This window comes from Dasypus novemcinctus, chromosome 7 (genome assembly GCF_030445035.2).
Source record: "Dasypus novemcinctus isolate mDasNov1 chromosome 7, mDasNov1.1.hap2, whole genome shotgun sequence".
Taxonomy (NCBI): domain Eukaryota; kingdom Metazoa; phylum Chordata; class Mammalia; order Cingulata; family Dasypodidae; genus Dasypus; species Dasypus novemcinctus.
The window spans coordinates 139,216,995-139,233,629 of NC_080679.1; the positions used below are offsets into that span (position 1 = coordinate 139,216,995).

The 16,635-nt window shown below is 46.6% G+C and overlaps 1 long non-coding RNA gene across 1 annotated transcript in view; it reads right to left on the reverse strand.

The window, feature by feature from the left end:
- The window catches only part of LOC131279250 (uncharacterized), a 51,430-nt gene extending 38,314 nt beyond the window's left edge, over window positions 1-13,116 (reverse strand). Inside the window, exon 1 of the long non-coding RNA XR_009186656.1 lies at window positions 12,999-13,116. This is a non-coding gene — a long non-coding RNA (uncharacterized lncRNA). The remainder of the gene's footprint in view (window positions 1-12,998) is intronic.
- Between the last annotated feature and the right edge of the window lie 3,519 nt (window positions 13,117-16,635).

Below are 16,635 nucleotides of genomic sequence, written 5' to 3' on the forward strand. Positions count from 1 at the left end.
TGTAAATAAATTATATATTTGTGTTAATGTGTTGTAATTGTTCTGTGTTTGTCTGTCTGTTCGTTCAATGTCAACGTATATTGTGATACCTCCGGATGGTAAATATAAATTAATATTAAAAAGGTTAAAAGTTTGTAAAAATGCTAACGGAAATGTAATAAGTTTTGCAAAAAGACGTATTTTGTCCTAAAGTAAGATGGCTAATTTTTCATAAACTCTTGAAATTTAATTTGCATGCGGCAAGTGTAAAAGGTATTGTGATAACTTTACGTAAGGGAATGTGTTCTGTAAGGATAAAATTTATCTTCAATAGTTTACATTAAGGTATTAAATGGCTAATTCCAAAAGGTCATTCTTAAATATATATATATAAAACTAAATTGATGATAATAATAATAAAAGGTAATTTTATAACAGGAAAGATTAACAGCAACCAAGCTCCCCTGCCAACTTGCTTTTAGGAAACGGTTTCTAATATTGCATGCTACTAAGTATTTAAAGAAAAGTTATTCTTAAGGAAACAAAAAATGGTTTTGTCTTTGCAGCCATTGTCTATTTAGCAACACCCCTCGCTATCGGCCTAGCCACTGTTGCACCGGACGATTGGAACCTTAAACAAAGACTCCTCCTCACTGTCATCTTCCTATCTATCGTTACTATATTTACTGCCCTCATTCTCCTTCATTTATAAAGCAGTCTCCTACAAACCAAAAAGCTTCTGTCTTAAACATACCATTCTCAACCCTATCCTCTAAATGATCTTCTCACTTCCCCCACAGCCTTTAATACTCTATTTCTTCCTCATAACCTTTGCTTTCTTGATAATATTTTCCGCCATCTGTCTAGCCGCTACCACCCCAGAAGATTGTAACCACGGCCCCCCATGCCGCCATCGCTCTCAAGCAGCTCCAGCCCCGCAAAACGGCCCGCAACCTGCTTTCCCCAGCCTGCGGCCTGCTTTCTAGCATCTAATAACGTTTCTGCTTTTAACAGCTCCCCATACTTCTGCGGAGCTTCCTCCTGTCTCGACCTCACTCCTCTTCTCAGCCATCCAAAGCGTCCTTTCTCGTCCCCCGCCCCCCTCCTTTTTTCGCTTGAACCCCTACTGCGTTGCAGATTGGGCCGCCCCATGTCGGCCCGCCCCATTAACATCGGCCTCTCTCGCACCCGTGAAGACTTTGGCCTTCTTATTGTCCTCGCCTACGTCTCCACCACTCCCGACGCTGCCGCCACCACCGTCGCTGGTGCCCTGACGTGACTTGTCCTCACCGCTGCGATCCTCCAGACCATCACACAGTCTGCCTCTACCGCTCTTCGCCGCCAAGAAGAGATCAACTACCTGTAACGTGCTGTCATTCGGGACTTTTAACAGCAGATGGACCTTATAGCCACCGAGATCAACAAGAATTGGACATTGGCCACCCTTGCTTGCAATGGCAAGATACCGCCCCCTAAATTGTACATTTATATCCCTGTCATACTCACCTCCCTCTTCAGCCCCACTTCCCTCATTGCTTACTGCCTCTTGGGCCTCGGCTACTTGTTGCTGCTGCCATCCTGGCCCTTATTTGAAAAGAAGGGGGAAATGCGGTCACCAGTCGGGCTGAAGTGTGGTTTGCTGGCCTGGCGGGGGAGCAGCCGCGGTAGGCCAAGCCGCTGCCCCCATAATAGGGTGGCTGGTCGGACTCACTGCCACCCCTGAAGGGAGCTCGGCATGGGCGCAGAGTGCCCTCGGGTCTCCCCTTCTCGGCAGTCATGCTTCCGCGGCCGCCCCTCCTCCCGGATGGCACCACCCGATGCCTGTGGGGCAGCACCCTTCTTCTTCTTTCTCCCTGCGCAGGTGCAGGGCGGAAAATTCCAGTCTGCCCTTTTCCCCTCCCCCGACAGCAGCAACAGCCAGGTGTGGGTGGAAAAATCCAGCCCGCCCTTTTCCCCTCCCCCAACAGCAGCAACAGCCAGGTGTGGGTGGAAAAATCAGCCCGCCCTTTTCCCTTCCCCCGACAGCAGCAACAGCCAGGCGTGGGCGGGAAACTCAAGTCTGCCCTCCACCCCAGCAACAGCAGCCACCAATCCCTAAACCCTGCCCCTTCCCCCAGCAACAGCGACAGCCAATCCCTAACCACCACCCCTCCCCCATCCAGTACCGCCCACTGACCTTTCGCCGGCAACCAATCAGAACAGGGCGTGGCTTCGACCAATCAGCCTTCCCCAGCCCCTATAAAACTGTTGCCTCTCCCTCAGTAAAGTGGACTTGTGTGTTTACCTTGTCTCCGCGGTAGTTCTTCTGCCGTGCGCCCTCCAGTCCTGAGAGCCCCCGACAAGGGCCTGGCCTCCCTTGTCCCCAGTTCGTCGCCTGCTTCTCCGGGCGACCCCTTTGTCGCCGGCTTCGCCGGGCGACCCCGTCAGCCGAACCGCGCAACCCCTTGTGAGACCGATCCCTCGTCTGCTGCCGGACCGACCCCTCGTCCCAAGTGGGACCGACCCTTCGTCCCAAGCGGGACCGACCCCTCGTCCAGAGCTGGACCGACCCCTCGTCCGCAGCCAGACCCCACCTCTACCGACCGAGCAAACCGTCGCAGTTGGCGCCCAACGTGGGGCAGAGCACCCCTACCGCCACCGACTGAGCAAGCCGCCGCACCCTAGACTATCTCCTGGCAGCTAAAGGGGGAGTTTGTGGAAAATTCAATCTCTCTAACTGCTACATTGAACTAGACAGCACTGGAAAGGTTATTGAAGAAATTACAAGCAAAATGGTAAAAATTGTTGATGTTCCAGTCCAGAGCTGGAATGGGTGGAATTTAAGTAATCCCATTGGAAGCTGGAAGCCAATAGTAAATAATTTCAAGTTTCTACTGGGAATAATTGCCTTCATCATAGGAGGATGCACCATACTTCCTTGCCTCCTCCCTTTCATCATAAACAGAATGTGCACCCTAATAAATGATATAGTAAACAGGCAGACAGCTGCCCATCTCATGGCAGTATATACATACCAGTCAGTCCAGAGAGACTCTGACAATAGTGATGCCAAAGCTTAATAACCTTAAGCAGGCATCAAAAGAGGGAAATAATATTGCCTGTGCATAGATTCAAACTTATTTCATATCCAAATATGTCTAGAAAACCAATTGAGAAGTATAAATTCTATAAGCTTTGGATATTCAGAAAGGATGCAAGCCAAATGTGGCAAGCCTACCTGAATGTGGGGGATATGAGTTAAATCAAGCTTACCTGGAAGAAATAACCTATCTAATACTCATGTAAAACACTTGAAGAAACTAACAAAAAGTCCTTTTGCATACAACCACCATTAGACCCCCACTCTTATTTCTTCTGTATAAAAGGAACCCAAAAATTCTACTAGGCATTCAGTTTTTATTAGCACAGGAGTCTGCCAAGTCCAGCTGGTTGAAATAAACCACCTTGCTTCCCAGAGTTCTCATGTCCTGGCCTTTGATACTGCATACACCTGACTTCTCTGCTACTACACCTTCTTGCCAAGGACCAGCTGAGTAGGTACAACCACAGGTACTGGTACTCCTGAGTGCTAAGGAGACACACAGTCTATGTTCATATCTGATGACTCCAGATTTCAGTGCCCTGCCAGTGGGTCCTACTTTGGAATTTGTGCTCCTGAGTGTGATGGAGTTGGACTCAGATGTGACTTTCTACACATACCTCTTCTGTCACTTTGACTGAAGTTGTGTTTGGCACTGGGGTTTGTGTATACTCAGGAGTCTTGAATCTCTGGACTGCCCATGTGCCAGCTGGGTCCTGAGCCTCAGCAGAGTTACAAAACCTACTCTCCAGTTCATTGGACTTACTCAGGTGAGCTAAGAGGAAGATGAAGATGGTCACCCACCACACCAGGGAAGTGAGAGTATCTATACCTGCAAGCAGGAGAATGACACCCCCCAACCATGTGGGGTCAAAGCCCCCTCTTCACTGAGAGTTGGAGTGGACATAATCAACCCAGGGTGGAGGAATAAATTATACGTTAGAGTGGACTTACTGGTATTTTACTATAGAACTACTGTGACTCTAGCAATGGAAGTTTCTGGTTTTCAGTTTTTGGTGTTTTAAAGGATGTTTACTGCTTTGTGCTTTTCATTGCTTTCCTTTTTTTGTTTTTCATAAAGACATAGTTTATTTCCCCTTGAAATTCCAGATAAATGTTACTAAATTGACACATGATATATTAAAGGAACGATTCAGAATAGACTAAAGAAGAATTTTACAAGCTGGAGGGTCTAGAGCTTGCAACAGCCTTTAGGATCAAATGACCATGACCTCCTCCCATCCAGGGAGATAATAGTTTCCTCTAAAGCATTTAGTCAAGGGTTGATTAAGTGTGCAGGAGGCATAACAAAAGTAGGCTGATGAGCTATCAAAAGATCATCATCCTTATTACCAGTAATAACACATTAGTTAAATTACAATGCAAACAGTATACATAAAAATACCCTTCTACTTTTGTAATTTTCAGGCCTCCCCTGCCCCAATACCAAACAGATAACAGATGACAACAAACACCCACCCTGCCCTTGATTCAACAGGATATACTAGTACCTGTGCAATCATAAATGAAACTTGTTGTTTTTACATTAACAGAACTGGTCAGGTAAAAGAAAATCTTAAAATCCTAAGAAAAACATAGAAATCATTCAGAAAATCCAAAATAATAACTATGAAAATCAATCACGGCTATCCTCATTCCTTTTTTATTTTTCTTCATTCATAAAATCAACCCTTTTACCCTTATAACATCATTATTAACAGTATTGCTGCTGCTTTTTTTAAAAAATTTATTTATTTTCTTTATTTAATTCCACCCCCCTCCCCCAGTTGTCTGTTCTCTGTGTCTATTTGCTGCGTCTTGTTTCTTTGTCCACTTCTGTTGTTGTGTGCGGCACAGGAAGTGTGGGCGGTGCCATTCCTGGACAGGCTGCACTTTCTTTCACGCTGGGCGGCTCTCCTTACCGGTGCACTCCTTGTGCGTGGGGCTCCCCTATGCGGGGTACACCCCTGCATGGTGCGGCACTTCTTGCGTGCATCAGCACTGCACATGGGCCAGCTTCACATGAGTCAAGGAGGCCCGGGGTTTGAACCGTGGACCTCCCATGTGGTAGACAGACGCCCTAACCACTGGGCCAAGTCTGTTTCCCTGCTGCTTCTTTTTGATCCTTGTCTCTTACAGCTTCTTGTCCAATTCATACACCAAATCATACAGTCAATAACCCAGGAATATGTAAATGGTGTCTCTCTGCTACATGAACAACAATGTCAATGCCTATGGGACCTAAAACCACAGCCTACTATACAGGATGGATGAGAACTTCTTTTCTCTGCCCCTTGACAGCAGGAAGTAGCCAGACAGAACCAACACCCCAAATCCCCTCACCCTCTGATCCTTCCCATATATATATATATATAAACAACATATATATATATAAACAAAGAATTAGGAATGTTAGAGATTTGCAATAATTAACACGCTGTAGCTCAATTTCCCCTGATATGCATTGGGAAAAGGCAAACCCCCTCCCCTGGGTCTGAGGGCATAGCATGGCACTTTCCCACAGGTTAAAGAAATCTCATAGAGACAGGAATAAAGGGAGATAGAGATCTTCACCATCTGCAAATCAGAGGTAGATGGAGATCTTTACTATCTCTACCTGCATATCAGAGGGAGAGGGAGATGGAAGTCTTCAGTATTTACATATCTTTTAATACCTACAGATGAAAAAAAAAATCTGCTCCTGCAGCATTCCAAAAAGCCGTAAACTCCCTCAACCCTTTCCCACTACCGCACTTAGACCCTCAATCCCCCTCCCATGAACTATCGATTCCCCTCCTAGGAAAGTTCTGTATAAATTCAAGTCCCCCCCCCCTTCCAGAATTGCACTGAAGCCTCTCTTCAGACCCCCACCATGTTGGTCGGGGGGGGGCTGAAGTCTGTTTTTCAGACCCCCTCCATTGGGAGAGCTTCTCAATAAATTATTTTTCTGCCTGTGGTCAATCAGTCTCCATGTCCCAGTGAATGCCATTTTTCTCCAACAGTAATATTAACAGTTCCTTCTATAATAACATAAGGAGGCACACAGGTCTGAAGTCTGTAAGTAGGCTCAAACTGCTAGTTTGCAGTTCCAGGATCTGTAATGAGAATAATATGATGTGTGGCAGCTACCATTTGCCACAGTTCTCAATGAAGTATTTTAACCTCCAACCATAACTACATATTTCCCCCTCTTTGGTTTTGCAAAGTACTGAATATAGCTTGGGTGGTTTCTTGTTGTATTATTCCCCAGAGGGTTTGTAGCATGCTGCTGAGGGCTCATCCCTTTCAAGACCAGGAGGGAACCAATGTCATAGTCACTGAAGTGAGCATGAAGAACACTCATGGATGATGTTTATGAGTTGTTGGTAGGAAACAGGCAACAGGAACTGCTGGTCTAGGCACCAGAAGGTTTGGTACTCATGATGTTCACTTTTTTGGTGGAACCACTTTGCCTCTTCTCAGGTTTTTTTGTTACCAGGCCAGGACAGATGGTTGAGCTATGCACACAGCCTTGGGGAGGCACTGCAAAAGACCATTGTTGACTTTTCTGCAGATAGGAGAATGTGGGCTGACTTGATTTCCCTAAGAAGATATTAGTAAGTTTTTTAAAAAAGTAATAATAATATAAGTGAATATTAATTTCTTCAAACAAACTAACAATATTTGGGGCTGTGGCATACAGCAGTGGTATTATTTAATTTATGATAAGAGGTTGTTTGGTGACACATACTATTTTTAATAATAATTAAAATGATAACTAACCACATTATAATTTTATCTAATATGGTAAAACACTATTAAATTTGCAGGAATTCTATACACTCTTTAAGTATTTACATGAACTTTTTACTCATACTGATGTAGGCTATGGATGGGGGGGTCTATTCATGTCTTCACATATAATCTGTCTTATCTAAGCTTATCTAAGATGTGGAAGATATATATTAATACAAACTTATTGAGCACTAAAACAAAGGACCATTTGGCCCTCTGAGGCAACAAACCAGCATTAGGTGATGCATATTTGCAAGCAATTTGCAGATAAAGAACACTGACTCAGAAGCTTGCTTGGGCGCAATGGGGGGTATCCACTCCTGCCATTATAAGCCCAGTCATACAAAGGATTACACTCAGCTCTCATGATTAGATCTGAGTTTTTGTCAATAAAAATGTTGTGGTTCATGTTTTAATTTCACGTAGTACCTGCTGGCAAAATCATATTTTTTGAAAATGCTGACATTTGAATACTCGGCACCGTGTGCCATCTACTCAAAGGATGGTATAACCTAAAAAGAGCTGAGGCTTGGACCCAGGTGGACGCGGCAGAATCCTGAGTATATTCGAAGGTAGGAAAGCAGCCAGAGAGAAAGCACAGAGATGCTGAATGTGAGGTGTCAGGGGTGGAGATCTGACTGATAAAGCAGGGAGGCTGGAGGGCCCTGCCTTGCATTAAGTTATGCATGCTCAGGTGGCCATGGACAGGGAAACCAGGGGAGCTCTGTCTCTCCCCATCAGCCGAGTCCCTCAGCCTCGGTGGGTGAGCCACACGGTGGTGACTGCCAGGGCGGTGCTGCAGCCCCACCTTCCCAACTGTTCACTTGGCACCACTGCTGCCCACCTGCCTCCATGTCCCAGTGTTCCTGGAACCTGCCTCTTCAGGGCACCAAACCTCCAACCCTCTCCCTCAGACAGGCTGGAGCAGCCTGGGGCTAAGGAGAACAATGAGGATGAGGAGAGGTGTGGAGGCTCTACCCTGTGAGGTGGGAGGCCTCGGGGCACACCTTGGGCTGACCTGGGCCTCAGGGCAGATACTGCCAGAGAAATGGGGGAAGCTCTGTCCCAGTCAGCCCTTCAGCACTCAGGGCAGCAGGGCAGCATGACAGTGGCTTCCCATAATTCCCTGAGGCTGCAACACCACCAGCACCTGCAGCCACTGGGCACTAAACCTCTCTCTCCCTTTGGCACAGCAGTCACCCCCGTCCCTCAGCCCACCAACAGACTCCGTGGTTACCAACTCCCAGCAGGTCAGCGGCTGGATGACCTGTGCTCCTCACTGCTCAGCCCTTCGGCCCCAAGTGCCAGGCCTTCTGATGGGCTCCAACCAAGCCCATACGTGCTGTGACCGCTTCAGGCTGGCTGTCCTTGCCAACAGCCCTTAGAACAAGGGAGGCCTGCTCAGACGGAGGGGAAGTAGTGAGAAGAGGCTGAAGAAGAGTTGCTGCCTGCAAAGAGGTGGGAGCAGCCCAGGAGGGCCTCACCAACATGGTGCAGGACCACCTGCCCTAGACTGACCCAGCCAGGGGTGTGCTGCTGAGGAGGAATCTCCTCCAAGCCTGGACAGCTAAGGGGGCAAGGCCTCCTCACCAGCTTCTGCAGGGTCTGCTGCAGCCCAGAGGCCTGGGAAAGGTCCACTGAGCACTGTCACCCTGCCGACAACTTCCTACATGCAGAGTCTACGTGACCCCCAGCCCATTCCCCTCTCACGGCAGCTTCACCGAGATGCCAGGCGCTGAAGTGAGCCATTTCATCTACCTGCAGGAGGGAAACTGTGAGGACACCATTTTCTGGGTCAGGAGCAGCTGGCGACCAGAAGACCCTCCTAGCTACACCTCCCTGCCTGCCAAGGGCTGCTGCCATTTCCCAAAGGCACACTGAAAAGGGAGCATAGGCCTGTGCCTGGAAAGGCCTCCACCTGCCCCTTCTGTTCCCTGGGCCTGGTCCAGGTGACTGGATCAGGACTTTAACAACTTGCAAAAGGCAATCTACCCAGCAACCCCAGGAATTCCCCATAAGCAAACCTGGATGTCTTGCCCCAGGCTCTGGGCATGTTGCTAAGAGCCTGAGGCACTGAGAAGATTTGACCTTGTTCTGAGGTGTTCATAAAACCAAGGAGCAGCAACCAGAATCCCTACAAGCCCTGCCACCCAGCTGGGGGAAGAACAGGCCAGACTGGAGCATTTTCCATCAGTCAACGTGAACATTAGAAAATGTCAGGCAGTATCATATGCCCTCAGCTGAGGGCCACAGAAAAGGGGACTGGGCTACATCGCATGGGAAAGTCCACCTGGTTGGAAGATCATGGCTTTCGAAGTGTGACAGAAGTTTCCCGGGGCCTCATTGGCAGATTGCCAGCTGAAGCCACGAAAAGGCCTAGAGCACTTCCCAAAAGGCCACGCCTTCCGCCAGGAGGGGAAGAGCTCTCCAATGAAAAGCACTGTGTGGGAGCACTCCATCCTGAGCACGGCATCCATGCTCTGCCCAGCAAGAGGACATGGAGAAGTCTGCAACCCCGCTCTTCCCCAACACCCCGCCACCCCTTCACTGTCAGCTCCTCCCACAACCTGGACCCTCTTAGGCAAGCTCATGGTGGCCACAGAGCCAGAAGGTGGCTCTATTCTGAAACGAAAGCCCTAGCCCAGAAAAAGGACCTAAGCCCCAATCGTGAACCCTCATCTCTACCTAATGACAAGTTACTTCTACTTCTACACTACTTTTCCAATAAAGTAGAAAAAGAAAACTGAAGAGGGAGAGAAGGTATTTGGAGACCCTATTTCTGCTAAGAGCGTAATGTACAGGCCATGAAGAGAATGACTGTAACTCCACGAAAGCACAAACAGCCGCAGCCATAAATGGGAAAAGGGCTTGAATAGACAAAGCTGCCAAGAACACATACAAATGACTGAAAAGCACTTACACAGATGCCCACCATCATTAGCCATGAGAGAAATGCAAATAAGATACCAAAGATAAAGATGAGGTGCTACTTACTACCCACACGCTTGAACGCTGCTGTCAGGGGGAAAATGGCTGAGAAGGTGTGGAAAAATGGGCCCCTTGGCCACTACAGGTGGGGAAATTAAAATGCTGCAGCCAGAAAGTTACACACAGAATTACCATGGGAGCTGGCAATTCCACCCCTAGGTATACACACCAAAGACTGAAGGCAGGTCCTCAACCAGCTATCTGTATGCCAATATTCATGACAGCATCATTCAGGAGAGGAGTTGCAAAGGGAAGAAACTGGGAGTTATTGCTAAAGGGGCATGAGGTCTGGGTGGGATGATGAAAGGAGTCCGAATAGAGCAGTCAAAGCTACCCAATATTTTCAATAAACTCAATTGATGTCACCATGTGTCCCACTCACAAGGATTAAAATGATTTTTATGCTAGGAATGTTTTTCCACAATTGGAAGGAAAAAATCAAGTATGGTCATGACCACATTTATAGAATGAAAGATACAAGCCACATGATCCCCAGCTGTCAAGATGAAAAGACCTGCTCAAGAAGGAAAGACTTTTCCCTAAGATCACAAGAACAGGCTCAGCAGACCTAACAGCTTTTCTGCAGGAAAGTCCATTATCAAGAAAGGAGAGAGGGAATTTCCTGAAGAAGGGACAAAACACTTGATCATCAGGTGTGTGGTAAGAGTTTAATAGGGCAAGCCTGTAGGCTACTGAAAGTCACAAATAAAAGGACAAATGCTGCCATTAAAAATAGGGGCAGGTGACTGGACCTTTTCCAAAGGAGATACACTACTGAGAAAGAAGCACCCGAGAAGGTGCTAAACATCCCGAGACATCAGGGAAATACAAATAACAAAGGAAGTGCTACCGCTTCCTTAAAACATGTTGGATAACCACTGAAGTGGATATAGAGTCATCAAAACCCTCACACATTGCAGAGAGAAAGATGAAACGACGGTGAAGCCACCGTGGACTCCAAGTTGGTGATGCCTCAATTAGTTAAACATAGAATTTCCACAGGACTTAGCGGTTGCACTCCGACTTTTACACGGAAAGATCAAAAGAGGTATTCAAATCAAATATTACCCAAGAATGATGTCAGTGTCTTTACTCACAATAGTCAAACGTGGAAGCAACTCAAATGTTCAAAAGAGGTATTCAAACCAAATATTACCCAAGAATGATGTCAGTGTCTTTACTCACAATAGTCAAACGTGAAAGCAACTCAAATGTCCATCAAAGAATGAATCAACTAAATGGTATACAGAGGCAACAGAGAACTCTAGAGCTGTAAAAAGGAAGGCAGTTCTGTAAAGAGCTGAAATATGGATGAACCGTGAAAGCGCTGTGCGAACTGAAGTAAGCACAAGGAAAAGCACTGCAGAACTGCACTGAAAGCAGCTGGGTAAATGGTGAACTCCACAGAGACAAATATCGATGACCACACGGACTTGGGGCAGGCGACAGGCAGTAAAGGATTTCCGTTTTGCGTGATGGGACATGTCTGGTAATGGTGGAAGGGGAAAAGAGCACAGCATTGTGAAGGTTAACAAGATGACAGTGTTGTGTGCTGTACTAGTCAGCCAAAGGGGTGCTGATGCACAATTCCACAAGCCTGCTAGTTCCCACAAGGGGTATTGATATCAAGTAGGAGGTTACAGATACCAGGCCGTAATGCCTAAGATACTTCCCTTGACAAAGTCTTCTCCCACATGTTGGAGCAAGAGGACTGGCAACATCAGCCAGGGCACAGGCTTCCTGGCTTCCTCTCTTCCCAGGTCTTGCTTCTCTCTGGGCTAAGCACCTGTTTGTTCCACAAGGGCAGCTGTAGGCTATGAGGTTCTCTAGGCGTTGCCTGGCTGCACAAGGTCAGCTGAAAACAATCAGGTGAAGGGCTTCTGCTTCTTGCTCACCGCGGGGATTCTGGCACGTCGAAGGAGCTGTTTCTATTCCTCTGTGTTCTTCCCCTGCCTCAAGTCCTGTCTTCCTGAGGCTTGCTTCTCTTTCCTCTCTGAGCTGACTTCCCGGGATTCCAGCTAAGGCTTCAGCATCAAACTCCAACTTTAACTCTGTCCTTTGCCATGCCTTTTCTCTGCCAGTCACCACTGCCCACAGGATGGGGCCTCCATGTCCTAGTGATGTGGCCCAATCAAAGCCCTCCTCATACCTTAGTCTTTCCCAGGTTCGGATCAGATGGCAAACACATTCTGATATCGGTTTTTGGAATTCATCACAATAACGAACTTCTACATATAATGAAAATTGGTTCAAGTGGAGGGAAATGAAGGCAACAGATTATAAGGGGCTTGCTCCTGTTAAGGACAGACTGCTCAGTTGAGCTTATCAAAGAAGAGCTCGGGGCTTCCTGCCAAGGTCAAACAGGTGGAAAATCACCCTCTATGCATAGATTGCACAGAAGGTATTACAAAGATTACTGCAAGACAGGTAAGAATATATTGAAAGATATGGATAAAACACTAACTTGGGAATACCTGAAGTGGAATCTGCTCATATGGGACAGCTCTGATTGTGGAAAAGTTGTGACAGGCAGCCAAAAGAGATTCAGACAATGCAGGTGGCTCCTGGAAATGTAAGTCATTTAACACCTACAGCTTTTTTATCCCATTATTCACAAGATGGTATTGGAGCGAACTCTTTAAACCTCTCATGTATTAAAGAAGGATAGGGTCCCATGAACATTCCTCTTATCTGAGTCTCCAAGCCAGTATTTGGAAATGCACATTTGCAAGCAAATCACAGATAAAGGACACTGACTTGGAACTCACTTAAAGGAACCGGTTCTATTAATTCCTCTCATTCCTGCTATCCTTCACTCTGGTGCCTGCCAAGCCCGGACTAAGCCACCAGTGCCCCACAAGCTGGGGTGGCTGTACCCACCTCCTCCCTGGCATGTAGGCCTCCATGCCCCTGCACACATCAGAGTTGCCCCACCCCTATCCCACCTCCTTGCTTTGGAAACATTGGCCACAGGCATTGCCTACAGCAGGGAGTGCCAAGACAGTTGCGATGTGGGGGCGTTTTCTTGACTTGGACTTGTCCCCCATGATAGTTCCAGGACAGATGTGGCCATTATACATCCTGCTGAAACCCGCTGAATGGACTGGGGAATGTGTCAAGTGCCATGGAAACTAATGCATTGCAGGGGAGCAGTGTTCCAAAATATCACCACACTCACCACATGCCATGAGTAGGCCCCACAGTGATAAAAGAGATCACTGACGTGGAAGGAGTCTGTTGAGTGGAGCCTGGGGTTGAAGAGAACCTCTTCTATTGTGTCTTGTACTGTTGTTTTCTAATCTATGTATCATGGAAACAAAAGAGACAGAAGAAGAAACATGAACAAGAAAGCTACTCCATTGCAGAAAGCCAGAGCCAAATGCCACCACTAGGTGCCACGTTGGATAAGAAATGTTCCTTCCTCACACTTCCTGGAGGGCAGGGGCTGGATTTGAAGGCAGGAAGAGGGGCAAGGACCCTTGCAGAAGGGGCAGTAGGGGACCCCTGAGCCAGATCTGTGACTGATGTGAGAACCTCTCTCCATCAGATAGCTCACCTGGTCCAAGCCAAGAGTCTGGGTTGGGCCAGGCTGCCAGGTCACTTTTCAGAGGGGGATTCCTTGCCAACCAAAGTTCCAAGGCCTGGTCAAATGGGCCTACCTAGGGCTGGCATTGCCCTGCAGGTCTCTCCCATGGCAATGGTCACAGACATGCTGTCTCCAATTATATCACCTCCATCTTTTTTAACTGAAAACCTGGCCTTTTCCACTGGTTGCCTGAGGGCTCCTGCCTTGGCTCCCTGCCAGCCAGCCCCTCCCCCCCACCCTGACCCCCACCCCCAGAGGCCTGTCCCCCAGAGAGGAGAGGCTCAGAGACTTTCCTGTTCCTTGTCAATTACCTCTCTTTCTCTGTGTTTCTTTCCTGGGATGAGAGGGGCCCCTGAGGACCTATCTGACTCTTAGAAATAAGCCTGCCTTTTCTCTTCTCACCCTGCTTTTTGGTACAGTATTAATGAACATTTTTCTTTTCTCCAGGTTTGGGGGACCCAAAACAAAGCTGTTTACATCTGGTTGTGAGACTTTTCAGTGGAAATAATTTCTGTTCACTTGAGTCACTACGGTCAAGTGGGATTACAGGTCCTTGTGTTCCGTGTACAAGGTACATTATAAGAAGCCATCATGACCGTCAAAAGTGGTTGTATGGGTTGCTTTGGCATTGACTTGAGTAATAATGATCAGTTTCTGAAAAAATAAAATAAAATAAAAACCGGAAGCACATTTTGCTTGGCCAGAGCACGCAATGCAACCAGGTGATTTTCCTACTGCTTGTTGTTCAAAGCCACCATAGCAGGTGATTCAACATGTATATTGCCAAGATTTCCAAACTAAAGCAGACTACCTTCTCGCCGAGGAGTGGCTGAGTAGATAAAGCCCCAGGTACAGGTGCTCCTGAAGGCTGTGGGGACACACAGGTCTACATTGATGGCAGGTGGTTCTGAGCTTCAGTGCCCTGCCAGTGGGCCCTACTTTGGAATATGTGCTCCTGAAGGTGATGGAGTTGGATTCAGATGGGACCTCCCTACACATGCCTCTTCTTGCACTTTGGCTGAAAATTAGTCTGCAGATTGCCACCTGAAGCGATGTAGGTCATAGAGAACTTCCCAAAAGGCCAGGCCTTCTGCCAGAAGGGTCCAGTGTTCCCAGGGGGGGAAGAGCTCTATGAGTGAGAGCACTTTGGGGGAGCACTTCATCCTGAGCAAGACATCCAAGCTCTCCCCAGCAACAGGACATTGGACAAGTCTGCAACCCTGCTTTTCCCCAGCAGCCCTGCCACTCTTTCATTTTCAGCTCCTCTCACAACCTTGACCCTCTTAGGCAAGCTCCTGGGGACCACAGAGGGAGAAGGTGGCTTGAACCTGAAATGCAAGCACTGGACCAGAAAAAGGACCTAATCCTGAATCATGAACCCTCATCTCTACTTAGTGACATATTACTACTATACTACTTTTCAAATAAAGTAAAAAAGAAAACCAAAAACAGAAAGAAAATATTTGGAATCCCTATTTCTGCTAATAGCATAATGTATAGAACACAAGGAGAACAAGGAGAATTACTGTAACTCTACCAAAGCACAAAGAGCCACAGCAATAAATGGGAAAAGGGCCTGAATAGACATATCTGCCTAGAATACATACAAATGACTGAAAAGTACATAAACAGATGCTCAACATCATTAGCCATTAGAGAAATACAAATAAGATACCAAAGATAAAAATGAGGCACTACTTTCTACACACACTCTTGAAAGCTGTTGTTAGGGAAAAAAATGGTTGAAAAGATGTGGAAAATGGAACCCTTAAACACTATGAATAGGAATTTAAAATGCTGATGCCTAAAAGTTAAACACAGAATTACCATAGCAGTTGGCAATTCCACTCCTAAGTATACACACCAAAGGAATGAAAGTAGGGTCTCAACCAAATACATCTATGCTATTATTCATAACAGCCTCATTCAGAAGAGGAGTTGTAAAGGAAGGGAGTTGGGAGTTATTGCTAAAGGGGCATGAAGTCTGGTTGGGATGATGGAAAGGGTCTGAATATAGTGGTGAAAGCTACAAAATATTATCAATGAACTCAATCAATGTCACCATGTGTCCCACTTACAATGATTAAAATGATTTTTATGCTATGAATGTTTTTCCACAATTAAAAGGAAAAAATCAAGTATGGCACTGACCACATTTATAGAATGAAAGATACAAGCCACATGATCCCCTCAATTGACTCAGAAAATGCTTTTGAAAAATTCCCACACCCGTTCATGTTAAGGAAACATTCAGAAAGGTAGGAGGAGATGGCATCTTCGTCCATATGATAAAGGGTATTGACGAAAAACCAGCTGTTAAGATGAAAAGACCTGCTCAAGAAGGAAAGACTTTTCCCTAAATCAGAAGAAAAGACTCATCAGATTTAAAAACTTTTCTGCATGAAAGTCCATTATTAAGAAAGGAAAAAGAAAATTTCCTGAAGTAGGGCCAAAACACTTGAACATCATCTGTGTGATGGAAGTTTAATATGCCAAGCCTATAAGCTACTGAAAGTCAAGAATAAAAGGAGAAATACCACCATTAAAATAGGGGCAGGTGACTGGACCTTTTCCAAAGAAGATATACTAATGAGAAATAAGCATATGAGAAGGTACTAAACATCCTGAGACAACAGGAAAATACAAATAACAAAGGAAGTGCTACCGCTTCTTTAAAAATGTTGGATAGGGTGGCGGACTTGGCCCAGTGGTTAGGGCATTCGTCTACCACATGGGAGGTCCGCGGTTCAAACCCCGGGCCTCCTTGATCCGTGTACAGCTGACCCGTGTGCAGTGCTGATGCACACAAGGAGTGCCCTGCCACTCAGGGGTGTCCCCTGTGTAGGGGAGCCCCACGCACAAGGAGTGCACCCCCTAAGGAGAGCCACCCAGCGTGAAAGAAAGTGCAGCCTGCCCAGGAATGGCACAGTCCACACGGAGAAATGACACAAGATGACATGGACAAAGAAGAGGCAGCAAATAGACACAAAGAACAGACAACCGGGGTGGGGGGGAAGGGGAGAGAAATAAATAAATAAATAAAATCTTAAAAAAATGTTGGATAACTACTGAAGTAGATGTAGTGTAATCAAAACTGTCACACATTGCAGAGAGAAAGTTAAAGCGGTGAAGCCACCTTGGATTCCAGTTTGTTGATGCCTCAATTAGTTAGCCACAGAATTTCCATACGACCTAGCAGTTACACTCCTACTTTTATACTGAAAGGTCA